The sequence below is a fragment of the Nicotiana attenuata genome, chromosome 9 (assembly GCF_001879085.1).
Source record: "Nicotiana attenuata strain UT chromosome 9, NIATTr2, whole genome shotgun sequence".
Taxonomy (NCBI): domain Eukaryota; kingdom Viridiplantae; phylum Streptophyta; class Magnoliopsida; order Solanales; family Solanaceae; genus Nicotiana; species Nicotiana attenuata.
Window position 1 is genome coordinate 32,857,488 of NC_031997.1, and position 14,343 is coordinate 32,871,830.

The window sequence follows — 14,343 nt, forward strand, 5'->3', positions numbered from 1 at the left end:
GGTCACTACTCATACACCCCCCGTTTAGACCTTCCTGTCGAGGCTGAGAAACCACCCAAAAACCCGGAACAGGAGGAGATGTTCAGGAAGGTGAGAAGCCTGGAATAGTCGCTCAGAAATATGCAGGGGTTGGGAGGCCAAGTGAGTGTACCCTACAAAGATCTGTGTCTGTTTCCTGATGTCCAGTTACCTGCTGGATTCAAAATGCCCAAATTCGACTTGTATGACGGGCACGGAGACCCCGTGGCCCACTTAAGGGGATTTTGCAGCAAAATGAGAGGAGCTGGTGGGAAAGACGAGCTATTAATGGCATACTTTAGCTAGAGTCTGTGTGGCGCGGCATTGGAGTGGTACACTCGTCAGGATCACAGCAGATGGCATACCTGGAATGATTTAGCCCAAGCATTCGCGCGGCATTTCCAATACAACATAGAAATTGTTCCAAATCATTTCTCTTTGACTAAGATAGAGAAGAAGACTAGTGAAAGTTTCAGGGAATATGGTTTTCGTTGGAGGGAACAGACAGCACGAGTCAACCCCCCGATGGAGGAAAGTGAAATGGTAGAGTACTTTCTTCAGGCTCTGGAGCCTACTTACTTTGGTCATCTGATATCGGCCATAGGTAAGTCTTTCAATGAGGTAGTGAAGATGGGAGGTATGGTAGAAGAAGGGCTCAAATCGAGCAAGATCATGAGCTACTCAGCTATCAAAGCAACTACCCAAGCAATCTAGAATGGTACTGGAGGAGTAATAGGAAAGAAGAAGAAAGAAGATGTTGCAATGGTTGTCTTGGGATCGTGGCATGGTCCGAGGGGTACACCACACCATTACACCCAGCCTCGGCCCCATCCCCGAACCTACACCCAAACCCCATATAATCCACCTCAACATTACTTTCCATCACCAGACCCTCAGTATTCTGTCAAGCCACCTCAATACCATGTCCACCACGCCCAGTCATACACTCAACCTCCTTCTTACCCACAATGGCGTGCCCCAGCCCCACAGAATACCTACCCAGCTCCACAAAATGCCTACCCACCTCCACAAACATACCAAAACCCTGCCGGTCCAGGATTCCAGCCCAGGCCCGAGTTCAGAAAAGAAAGGCTGCAGCAGAAGAAAACTTTCACCCCGCGTGGGGAGTCTTATACCAGCTTATTTCAGAAATTGAGGCAGTTGGATGTGCTGAGGCCAATTGAGTCAAAATTGCCAAACGCCCCTCCAACGAATCTGGATTACTCCCTCAGCTGTGCATATTGTTCTGGTGCTCCGGGGCACGATACGGAAAAGTGTTGGCATTTGAAGAATGCCATCCAGGATCTCATCGATACAAACCAAATTGTGGTCCAAACTCCGGAAGCACCCAACATAAATCAGAACCCATTGCCAGCCCATGATGAAACGAACATGATCGAGATAGTACACAAGGATGGGGAGCCCAAGAAGCCTTCACAATCCGTCATGATGATGTGGTCTAGTGAGGTTAAGTTAGTCAAGGGAACAGTTGTCACAAAAGCAACCTCTTCGATAGCTGAAGGATCAGCAGACAAGTTGAGCATGCCAAACGATAAGCCATCTGTGGTAGTTGAGAAGAGATCCCCAAGTGATGCTGTAGCAAAGCAAGAAAAGCCAAAGGTGATCGTGCCGGGGGTGGCGAATAAGCCTGTCAAAATCGTAGAGGGTGCCCGCACAGACCCTATCATTATCAAACCTGTGACCCAGCTGCTAGTAGTCAACACCAGGGCTGTCCCATGGAACTATAGCAGGTAATAGTGACCTATAAGGGGGAAGGAAGTGAAAGAGAAAGTTAATGAAGCCCAAGGATTAACTCGTTCAGTGAGATGCTTCGCCCCGGAAGAGTTAAGGAAAGCTAAGCCACTCAGAGACAATCCAGTTCTAGTGAAGAAACCGGTCACTGAAGAAGAGAGGAGTTTTTGAGAAAAATGAAGGTGCAAGATTACTCCATCGTGGAACAGTTGAGAAAGACTCCTGCTCAGATTTCCCTGCTATCATTGTTGATCCACTCAGATGAGCACCGCCGAGCCCTGATAAAGATTCTGAATGACGCTCATGTCCCCGACAAAATCACAGTGAACCATTTGGGGAAAATTGCCAACAAGATATTTGAGGCGAACATGATCACCTTCTCGGATGACGAGTTGCCTTTAGAAGGTACCGAACACAACAAAGCTCTCTATCTTACAGTGAAGTGTGAAGATTCTGTGGTTACTAGGGTGTTGGTGGATAATGGTTCCAGTGCGAACATTTGCCCTCTCTCTACTCTGCACAAGTTGAAAATTGATATTGAACGGGTCCACAAGAACAATATATGTGTCCGAGGTTTCGATGGAGGGGGAAAAGATTCTGTTGGCGATATAGTGCTCGAACTGACAATAGGACCAGTTGAATTTACCATGGAGTTCCAGGTACTGGATGTGGCCGTCTCTTACAATTTGCTGTTGGGTCGGCCCTGGATACATGCTGCCAAAGCAGTCGCGTCCTCTTTGCACCAGATGGTCAAGTTCGAGTGGGACAGACAGGAGATTATCGTGCATGGTGATGATAGCCTGGGTGCTTACAATGATACCTCTGTCCCGTTTATTGAGGCCGAAGATGATAAGGGGCCTTGGGTCTACCAAGTTTCTGAAATAGTGCCAGTTGAGAAGGTTCCAGAAGGGGAATGTATTCCAGGTCCAAAGTTAGCCTCCGCATCTGTCATGGTGGCATCTGAAATGCTGAAGAATGGTTTTGTACCAGGCAAAGGTCTGGGCGCATCTTTACAAGGTATCCTGCAGCTAGTGTCTCTACCTGAAAATTTGGGTACGATTTGGTCTAGGATTGAAACCCACAGGGGAAGATGTGAAAATGGCTAAAAGATCGAAAAAGAAGGCATGGGCACTCCCGAAACCTATCCCATGCCTCTCCAGGTCCTTTGTCAAACCAGGGACCGTGAAGCGCCCAGTGTCAGCAGTCCCAAATCCTGTGGTTGACGTTGATGAAGAATTAATTGAAAGGTTCCAGAGGTTATTTGATGAGGTGAACATGGTAGAAATTGGAGAAGGTTCCAGCAAAGCGGATGTCCAGTTCGTCGGGCCGAAAGTGAAGCTTAACAATTGGAAGGCTACTCCTCTCCCTACTCGGAAGGAGTTTTGGTAGTTTGCTTTGTTTTCCTTTCTATCTGGGTTATTCCAGGGTTGTAATCCAGATTTTTATTTTTCACTTGTTTTGATGTACAAACCCTTCTATCCTTTATTTTCAATGAAATGCAATTTCCCTTTTCCATTATTCCTGATAGTTTTATTTTTGTTTTCTTTTCTTCTTTGTACAGTTCTTTTTATGCTGGTTTCAGTGACATGACATGCATGAGGAATCTTCGGCCAAGGCTTAAAAGCCAATCTAATTCTGAAATAATAATCCAAGAAATAGAGTGTGATGATGAAACAGAATACGATGAGGATGAGGCATTTGAGGAAATTAGTAAAGAACTAAATCATTTTGAAGAAAAACCCAAGCCTAATTTGAATGAAACTGAAGCAATCAATTTAGGAGATCCAGATAATGTCAGAGAAACCAAGATAAGTGTACATCTTGAACCACAAATCAGGGAAGAAATAATCAAAGCATTGTTTGAATATAAAGATATTTTTGCATGGTCGTATGATGACATGCCGGGTTTGAGTACCGACTTGGTAGTTCACAAATTGCCAACTGATCCAGCTTTCCCTCCCGTCAACAGAAATTAAGGAAGTTCAAAACTGACATGAGTGTGAAGATCAAAGAAGAAGTCACAAAGCAGCTTGATGAAAAGGTCATTCGAGTCACGCGGTATCCCACTTGGTTAGCTAATGTTGTGCCTGTGCCGAAGAAAGATGGTAAGACCAGAGTATGTGTTGATTACCGTGATCTCAACAAAGCAAGTCCGAAGGATAACTTCCCATTGCCAAATATCCACATTTTGATTGATAACTGTGCCAAGCATGAGATTGGGTCTTTTGTGGATTGCTATGCGGGATACCATCAGATCTTAATGGATGAGGAAGATGCGGAAAAGACGACATTCATCACGCCGTGGGGAACATATTGCTATCGGGTCATGTCATTTGGTTTGAAAAACGCTGGGGCAAATTACATGAGAGCAATGACCACCATATTCCATGACATGATACACAAGGAGATTGAGGTCTACGTAGATGATGTGATCATAAAATCCAGGAAGCAGTCAGACCACGTCAGGGATTTGAGAAAGTTTTTCCAGAGGCTCCGCAGGTACAATCTTAAGCTCAACCCTGCAAAATGTGCATTTGGTGTTCCATCAGGGAAGCTGCTGGGGTTCATAGTCAGTCGGCTGGGTGTCGAGTTGGATCCGTTGAAGATTAAGGCCATCTAGGAATTACCACCGGCAAAGAACAAGACTAAGGTGATGAGTCTGCTAGGGAGGTTAAACTACATTAGCAGGTTTATCGCTCAACTCACGACAACTTGTGAGCCCATCTTTAAGTTGCTCAAGAAGGATGCTGCGGTCAAATGGACTGATGATTGTCAAGAGGCATTCGACAAAATCAAGAGGTACTTGTCAAACCCACCTGTGCTAGTCCCGCTGGAGCCCGGGAGGCCTTTGATTCTTTATTTGACAGTCCTAGAGAATTCGTTTGGCTGTGTGTTGGGCCAACATGACATCACCGGCAAGAAGGAGCATGCTATTCATTATCTCAGCAAGAAATTCACTTCTTATGAGGTCAAGTATACTCTCCTTGAAAGGACGTGTTGCGCCCTGACTTGGGTGGCACAAAAGTTGAAGCATTATCTGTTGTCCTATAGTACTTATCTCATATCTCGCATGGATCCTCTAAAGTATATCTTTCAGAAGCCTATGCCCACAGGAAGACTCGCAAAGTGGCAGATTTTGCTTACAGAGTTTGACATCGTCTATGTGACTCGGACTGCGATGAAAGCCCAAGCTTTGGCCGATCACTTGGCCGAGAACCCGGTGGATGAAGAATATGAACCTTTGAAGACTTACTTTCCTGATGAAGAGGTAATGCATATTGATGAGGCTAAGCAGGATGAAAATCCCGGTTGGAAACTCTTCTTTGATGGGGCCGCTAACATGAAAGGTGTCGGAATAGGAGCTGTGCTCATTTTTGAAACGGGGCACCACTACCCTATCACAGCCTAGCTCTGTTTCTATTGTACCAACAACATGGCTGATTACGAAGCGTGCATTTTGGGTTTGAGGTTAGCTGTGGACATGGGAGTCCCGGAAGTGTTGGTTTTGGGAGATTCATATCTGTTGGTGCACCAGATTCAGGGAGAATAGGAGACTCGAGACTTAAAGCTCATACCATATCGACAATGTCTGCAGGATCTTTGTCAGCGATTCAGATCAGTAGAGTTCAGGCATATCCCTAGGATCCATAATGAGGTTGCTGACGCCTTGGCTACTCTGGCGTCAATGTTACATCATCCAGATAAGGCTTATATTGACCCTTTGCATATTCAAGTGCGTGATCAGCATGCTTATTGTAACATGGTGGAAGAGGAACTTGATGGTGAACCTTGGTTCCACGATATCATGGAGTACATCAAGTTGGGGGCATATCCAGTACAGGCCACATGAGATCAAAAGAGAACAATTCGATGTCTGGCAAGTGAATTTTTCTTAAGTGGAGGAGTTTTGTACAAAAGAACTCCAGATCTTGGACTGCTGAGGTGCATAGATGCTAAACAAGCCACCACACTCATGACCAAAGTGCATGTCGGAGTTTGTGGACCGCACATGAGTGTGTATGTTTTGGCGAAGAAAATTCTTCGAGCAGGATATTATTGGCTCACCATGGAACGAGATTGCATCAGCATGGTGCGCAAGTGTCATCAATGCTAGGTACACGGTGATTTGATCTATTCTCCGCCGTCTGAGTTACATACAATGTCCGCACCTTGGCCTTTTGTCGCTTGGGGCATGGACGTCATTGGACCAATTGAACCAGCAGCATCAAATGGGCACAGGTTCCACTACTAGAAATTGGGGCTATGACAACGTTTCTTATTGCAACGGATCTGTAACCGTTGCTATAGGGGGTGTATCGCAACGGTTTTAACCATTACCAAAGGTTATTGGAACTATTAGGACACTTTAGCACCCTAACTGTTGCAATATCCTACGAACCGTTACAATAGATGTCTATATGGAAACAATTTCTGTAACCGTGGCAATAAATCTATCTACTGTAACAGTTGATTAAAAATATTTCTCTATGGCAACGTTCATTAATTCCCTCCTTATTTTTCACCCAATTTTTCTACACCCGCTAAAATTATTTTTATATCTAATAAAATACTAATATCTAAATCCCTAATTTTAGTACAACCCCCACTCACTCCTTCGGCATTCTCTCCCAAATATTAACAGACGCCTCTATCGTTCATCCGGAAATTACCAGGAGCCCATCCATCATCGGCGGCTGCTTTTCCCAAAATCCCGAAAAGCAAGTCTTTTGCCATTTTCGATCGAGGATGAATGTATACAGGTAGGTTACCTGGATTGATGCTTCCATGTCTATACCTAGAATGGTAAGTCACATATTTACTTCGTTCTCTTTGTAGAGCTTGAAATGTTAAATATGGTTCCATTCTATGCCTAAACAGTAATTTATAGATTTACTTCATCCTCTTTGTAGAGCTTTAAAAGTTTCAATATTCTAAAATTAATGTTTTTCCCTTTCCTAATGACGTGATGCAGGCTTTGCATTCTCCAATTGGTGTTCGAGTTTATGGTCAGAGAATCGAAAGACAAGTTGGAAATCGAAGAGCCCTCATTCTTTCTTGTTCAACTTATTAATTTCTTCCTTCCTTAAAGTGGTGAGTATTTTCTACTGAAGCTTTGATTCTAAGTTAGAGATCTATTAGGGTCTTTTTGTACCGTAATTCCTCCATTTTTGCTCTCGATTTTATGAGAAAAAAATCATCCTAATTTAATCCTTTTTTCTGTTGTAAAGGTCGCATATTTTCCCCTTTGAAGCAAACTAGCAGCAGTTTTCTTTGTATTTAACGAGCAATTTGCTTCTATAGTCTTAAATCCGGCCCTAGATCGAAGGGATAAATTTTAAATTTAGATTTAATTTTGCATTTTTCTTTCTGAACTCCCAGTTAAGTCGGGTTAAAATGAAAAAGCTATACTATATTTTATGTGTTTTTTATGTCTCAGTTTCCTGTAATTCTTCCATCTAATATTGCAATTCTTGAACTAATTTAACCTTGTGATTGCCGTGATTTTGGTTTCACGGTGAGCAGAATATAAGTAATTCCTGGTTTGAATTACTTACAGTTCATCAGAATATATGTTTTATCATCTTAGTAGGGCTTGTCTCAAATCACAATCAAATCATATAGCCACTTCTCATCATCATCATCCTCTTCAGTGTAGAGCTGTTGAGCTATATTTTAATGTGGCACTTAATAGGCTTCCAACAAGTCCTGGTCCACTCCTTCATGGCCAGCCTTGTTTGTCTAATGGTTTCATTGCTGCACTCAAAAGAGCACAAGCTCATCAGAGAAGAGGCTGCATAGAACAACAGCAATAGCAGCCTCTTCTGACTATTAAGGTTGAGTTAGAGCAGTTCATTTTGTAAATTTTAGATGACCTAGTGTTAGTAGGGTTATGAGAGAAGCTGGTTTCTCTAGCACTTTATTTAAAAGCATAAAAACATGCACGACGTTGATGAAAATGAACTCGCTTACTTCCTCGCCAAACATTTGGTCAACAAAAATAGGTCAAATACGATAAAATTCATCAACCAATACAAAGCAAATAGTTGGAAAAACTACAATATTTCTCTAAAAGCAAATTATTTTGGAACGTTAGGAATCAACTTCTTATGTTTCTTTAGTCTTTCAGTGCTACAATAGTAGCCTTGCTGGGATTTACTCTACACCTAGCTCTACAGATTCTTACTCAAAAATTCTTAGCTAGAATATAAAAGAAAAAGCCTTTTAACATATATGTTTATATTGTGTAAGATAAATTCTGGATTTCCTTCTCAGAAAAATAAATTTTAGATTTCGAAATTCTTTCTTGTTCAAAGATTGTGTGGTTCAGAATGTTACACTGAATCTGGTTGGAATATTCAATAAGGGATTTTAATGATCGGAAAAAATATGAGATTGGTAAGTTGTTAGCTATTTTACAACTCCATTATGTTTCACGAATTGGTTTTAAGTGTGGGCTGCTACCAAAAGTGTGTTGATTGACTTATTTATTTGCAGAAAACGTCCAAAATCAATACCAAGAATCGAAAAAAGTTGAGGTATCCACATACTGTTTGCAAAAAGTTATGCTCTAATCCGCGAGGTTTGATGTTTTCTCTTTTTTTTTTTAAAAAAACTATGAACTTGCTAGCTTTGCATAAAAAGATTCTTATACCAGCTTTTATATATCTAGGCAAAAAGAAGAAAATCGTTGATACTTCGGATACTCTATCAAGTGTGGACATCTTTGTGGCTACAAGAAAAAAGAAAATATGGTCGAGTATACAAAGGCTCATATGAGAATACAATTAGTTAACTGTAAGAAATTGCTAATTTAATGTTTGCTGTAATTTTTAGTATAGTTTACTAGTTTTGTACTCGTCGGCTCTTTAAATATGTGATGCAGTAAAATATTTCCCTTCAAGCAATACACTAAACAGTTCATATATGGCCTTTGGTCCATGTGCAGAGGTCTCTTTGAGTATTCTAAAATATATGACCTTTAGTATCTATAATCTAAGAGGTCCGTGCACATATATGATAAGGGAAAGGCACTTATTATCTATTATATAATTGTGAATCACTCCATGTAGTCATTTAAGAGTGTTTGTTGCTCTTTAGCATGTGATCCATATCTTTGTGTATTGCTCTGGTGTCATGCCTGAAAATGAATTCATATGTCACTGTAGTTCATCTAAAAGTTTACTGGAATCAGGCTTCGTCCCCTCTTTTGAAGGAGTGAAATATGTGGTTTCTATCAATGTTCTGCCATGTACATGGTTACCTACCATGTACATGGTTACCGTTGAAAATATATTCATGTCATTTAAGTTGGATTTAGATCCAACTAATTGGAAGAAATGGACATCACAAGCTCTTGTCTTGTGTACTCTCTTTATGCACAAATAGCTTTAGAAGTTTGAATATTGACGTTTCATGTCATTTATCCATTTTGAATATTGACGTTTCATTTCTTCCATTTTGTTCATAAAGATGATTGGAAAACGATGAGTAATTAGTTGATGTCCATTGTCACATGCTTACTCATTTCGGATAATCTATTAAGTTAATTTGTTTTTAATTATAAACTCAATTTTATTTTCTTAATTCTTTTCTCATGCATTGGATTATAGGCTGAAATGGTGAGAATACAATCAACTCAAAAAAGTGAAGATGGAAGTGATTAAGTTGACGCTTTTGCATCAGTCATGCGACCTGAGCATCCAGGCCGCAAAAGATTGTATGGTCGAGGAGTTACCAAGACTGTCCTGAAAAAGAAAATGAGAGATTGTAGATCCTCTGTAGATGCTACTGATGAGACGATGCAACAAAAAATAGAGGAAATGGAAGAGAGGATGCAACAAAGAATGAAGGAAAAGTTCAATCGTCAGCAGTAACAATCAAGGTCAGTCTGTACCAAGTGTTACACCTCTTCTCCTTCTTCTTCTTCTCCTATTTTTTTATGTGTTTGGGAAGGAGAATTGCTGCATTTTGCAGCAGCTTTGGGAAGGTTATTTTTACAACTGTTTTGCTGCATTTTTGGGTGATATTTGCAGTTGTTTTGCTGCATTTTTGTGAAATTTTACAGCTATTTTGCTTTGTTTTTAGCATCTTTTCAGCTGCATTTTAATGAAGGTTTCTGCTGATTTTTTTATGGAGTTCCTAATGGAGGTTTCTGTATTTTTACCTGCTGTTCTCCCGCTCACCTAGGCATGTAATAGTTGTATAACAAAGAACAATCTAGGCATGTTCTGGTTTTCACTGTCATTTGATAACCAAATGAAAGGCCTTATTACAAAAGTCATGTTTGATGTGGAACAAAATTTATTTTTGCTGAATGTGCATATTATTTTGTGACCAAGATATTGCTCATTCTTTCAAAGTAGAAGAATCTATGGCCAAACATCTCACTACTATAGCAATTGATTAAACGTGCTTTGGTTACTAATTTATCTAAATTTTCCATTAGATTAGGTAACTAGCTAAGTCCTAGCTTATACTTACATTATGAAACTACAAAGGCACTTCGTTATAGTTTTACTAACAAATCATTTGATCATGTCCACTTAGTTATAGTTTCACTCAACTCTGGGTTACATAAACTTTGTCACTTCTTGGTGTCACTCCATTTGTCTTTTTTTTGTTTTTTTTGAATTTTTCTGGCCATAACAATCAAGAGCAAAGTATTTGGTTCAGTCAAAACAACATCATATATAGTGGAGAACTGAAAATGATATCTGCTCTTCTTTTTCATTAGTTTTTGCTCTATTCATATATATGTGCTTGCTCATTATTTAACTGAAACTCAATTAGATCTTGCAACTGATCAAGTTGAATGTCATGTTCTTATTTTTGTTGTCTTTTTTTTACAATGCTTTGGTGCAGCTTGTACATTTTAAGAGTTGTATGTTAATTTCTCTTGAAGGATACTAACTTTATTTATACTCTTTTGTAAAGGTGGAGTAGATGAAGAAATGAAAGACGGAGGCAGTGAAGATCTAGACCTTACTTAAGAAGAATTTTGAATTGTTGTAAATGCATGGTCTAGGATTAATATTTGTTATCGACATTTTGAAACTTACTTCTAACTCTGGAATAAAACGTGTGCTATTGGGGTAGAACATTGCACTTTTATAGATATTATTAGCTTGTTGGACAATTTAGATTATGAATAGTTTCATTTTGTTATTTATATAAATTTTGGTAATTTATGATTTATTGTATATGTAAATATTTATTTACAACAGGGGCAATATTTTCGATTCAATTAAACTGTTACAATAGCCTACTAGAAACGTTGCAATATGAGTCATGTGACGTTCCAATAGAAAACGTAAACCGTTGCAACAGGACGTACAAACCGTTCCAAAATGAGCTATAAACCGTTGCAATAGGTAGTTCAAACGGTTGCAATAGGTGGAAGAAATCGTTCTCATAGTCATATATTGTCGTAACAATAGCTTACATAACCGTTGCTTAAATGATATGGTAACGGTTATTGACGGTTGCATTAAAAGTCATTGCAACGGATTTACCGTTGCAGTTGATAAGCATAGTCGTTCCAACAGGGAGACAGAAAACCGTTTCGATAGACCACACTATAGCAACAGTTTAGTGAACCATTGCAAGAACCGTTCCTTAAGCTCTATTGGCACGTGAGTTGGTGGAACGAGCGTACAACCGTTACGATACCTCTATGGCAACGGTTTACCTATCTGCTGCAACGGATTTCCATGCGTTGCCATAGGCACATTTTCTAGTAGTGTTCATTCTGGTAGCCATCGATTATTTCACTAAGTGGGTTGAAGCTATGACTTTCAAATCTGTAACCAAGAAGGCAGTGGTTGACTTTGTTCATTCAAACATCATTTGCCGGTTCGGAATTCCCAAGGTAATCATCACGGACAATGGTGGTAATCTTAACAGCCATTTGATGAAAGAAGTATGCAAACGGTTCAAGATTACGCATCGTAATTCCACTCTGTATCGCCCCAAGGAAAATGGAGCTGTTGAGGTGGCTAACAAGAACATAAAGAAGATACTTCGAAAGATGGTGCAAGGTTCTAGGAAGTGGCATGAAAAGTTGCCTTTTACGTTGCTGGGTTACCGCACTACTATTCGCACTTCAGTAGGTGCAACTCCTTATTTGTTGGTATATGGTACTGAAGCAGTGATACCCGTGGAAGTCGAAATTCCATCCCTTCGGATTGTTGCTGAAGCTGAAATTGATAATGATGAGTGGGTCAAAACCCGTTTGGAGCAATTAAGTCTGATTGACGAGAAAAGACTGGCGGCAGTGTGTCATGGTCAATTGTATCAAAAGAGAATGGCAAGAGCATACAACAAGAAGGTGCGTTCCCGGAAATTCGAAGTGGGCCAGCAAGTATTGAAACGCATCCTTCCACATCAGGCTGAAGCTAAAGGCAAGTTTGTCCCGAATTGGCAGGGGCCATTCATTCTAACGAGAGTGTTTCCCAATGGTGCTTTGTACTTAACAGATATAGAAGGCAAATGTGTAGATATGGCTATCAATTCCGATGCATTCAAAAGATATTATGCATGATTTCTTCAGTTTGTTTAATTGTGTTGTTTGTATTTAGCATGCTTTGAAGATTGGAATAACGAAGGCATTTTGTTCTGCTATCTGAACACTTTATCCTTTGTTACCCATTTTGAGCCTTATTTGTTTTCTTTCATACCCCTATTTTGGAATCAGTAGCAAGTTCAGAAACACAGATACAGAAGATAAATAAACAAGAGAAAAGAGGAACAAGAGAAGAGGAAAAGAGAAAAAGAAATTGAAAAAAAAAACGTAATTAAAGCAAAAGAAGGAGAAGAAAAGAGAAGAAAAGGAAAAAAAATGAGAGAAAAGTACAAAAAACAAAGCAATTCAAATGTCATGAACTACGTTCGACCTGATTCCTTCTAAGGATACATAGGAAGCCTCACGGTTCGGTCGCATCAAAATAAAAATTCAAAGTTCCCCAGGCAAAGAAACTGGGGCAGAAGTTGTGGTCTTTGTAAGAGATCTGATTCCAAAAGTTGTAATTCTGAACCCATTCAAGTTGTTTTGAGCCTTTATGATATCCTTTCTTTCTAACCCTATCCAAAAGCCCACGTTACGGTCCAAAGAAAGACCTTCCGATCAATCTTTGAGGGATGCCAAGTCAAGCAAGTTAGAGGTATGGCTCACATCAGGGGCAACACTCCATTCTACACAGGGAAAAATGAATAAATGAGAGAGTCTTATTGGTGAAAACCCTCACGGGCACCGTACGGCGACGAAAAGCTGAGAGAAATTAAAATGAGTGAGTTTTATTGGTGAAAACCCTCACGGGCACCGTAAGGCGACGGTGTGTTTGAGAGATGAACAAATGAGAGAGGTTTATTGGTGAAAACCCTTCAGGGCGCCACAAGCCGAGTAAGGTTGTTGACTTTGCAAAGAAATTGGATTATGGGAACCCCGAGTATAAAGTATGAAGACTGAAAGGTGATTGACTAAATGGACTAGGCTGATTAATCCGAAATGCATGTCATGATCATTGATGCTAGCTGCCTCACTCAGATAAGTCTCTTTTCCTTTTCTTCCCCAAACAGTCATCCTGTTTCGAATTTTCTTCTTTATTCCTAACTCTCGAAGTCATTGCATTTCATTTTCTTTTGGGTTTACTTCTCTAAGGCTTTTCCAATATTAGCCTTGTTAAGCAAGTAAGAAAGGATTTCAAAGCTTATTACCAACTTCCAAATTACACAAAGCAAAGTGCGGCCAAAGCATACCAGAAATAGCATGATGCAAAATGGAAAATAAGGTGTTAATGGAAGTTTAAGTGGTTTCGTGAACTTTGGGGAAATACAGAGGTTCAAATTGGAAGGACAAAAATGTAAAACAACAGGATGAGTATGGGGCACTCAGGTCATTCAGGGTCCTGTGGTTGAGGTTCAATCAGACGTTGAAAAAATTCTTTGCCAGTCAGAGGCAGCTAATTGGAACAAAACATAGCAGTGGAAAGGCCACCTTCAGTAAGAATGCCGCAAACTAACCACCACATTTTCAAACTGATAAGATTTTTCTTTGATTGAAACAGGGGCAGGAAATCTCATTTGTTCCGGAGGAACCCTCCGTGAGGAAAGCATGCGCCAGACAGGTTCGGTCGTTAATCTTCAGGACCCTCCTGGATAATGGGATTTAATTTAAAATTTTCAGGGCCCTCCTGGGTAGTGGGGTTTAGTTTTAAGTTCTTCAGACCTTCATAGATAATGAGATTTAATCTTCAAGGCCCTCCTGGATAATGGGATTTAGCTTTTAAATTCTTGTAGCTCTTTTGGATAACATGATTCGGTTAACACTCACAGATGTCCCCAGTATCAAACTGGGGAAGAAGAGTTTCTTTTGTTTTGTCAGTTTTGTAGTAATGGCAGGCGCCCACCCGGAGAACAAGGGAACACAGTTCAAGTTTTGGCAATCAGGCACCCACCTGGAGAACAAGGGAATACAGTTCAAGTTTTTGGCAATCAGGCGCCCACCTGGAGAACAAGGGAATACAGTTCAAGTTTTTGGCAATCAGGCGCCCACCTGGAGAACAAGGGAATACATGT

At 40.3% G+C, this 14,343-nt stretch overlaps 1 pseudogene; it reads left to right on the forward strand.

Moving 5' to 3' along the window:
• Positions 500 to 12,310, forward strand: LOC109232640 (annotated as a pseudogene).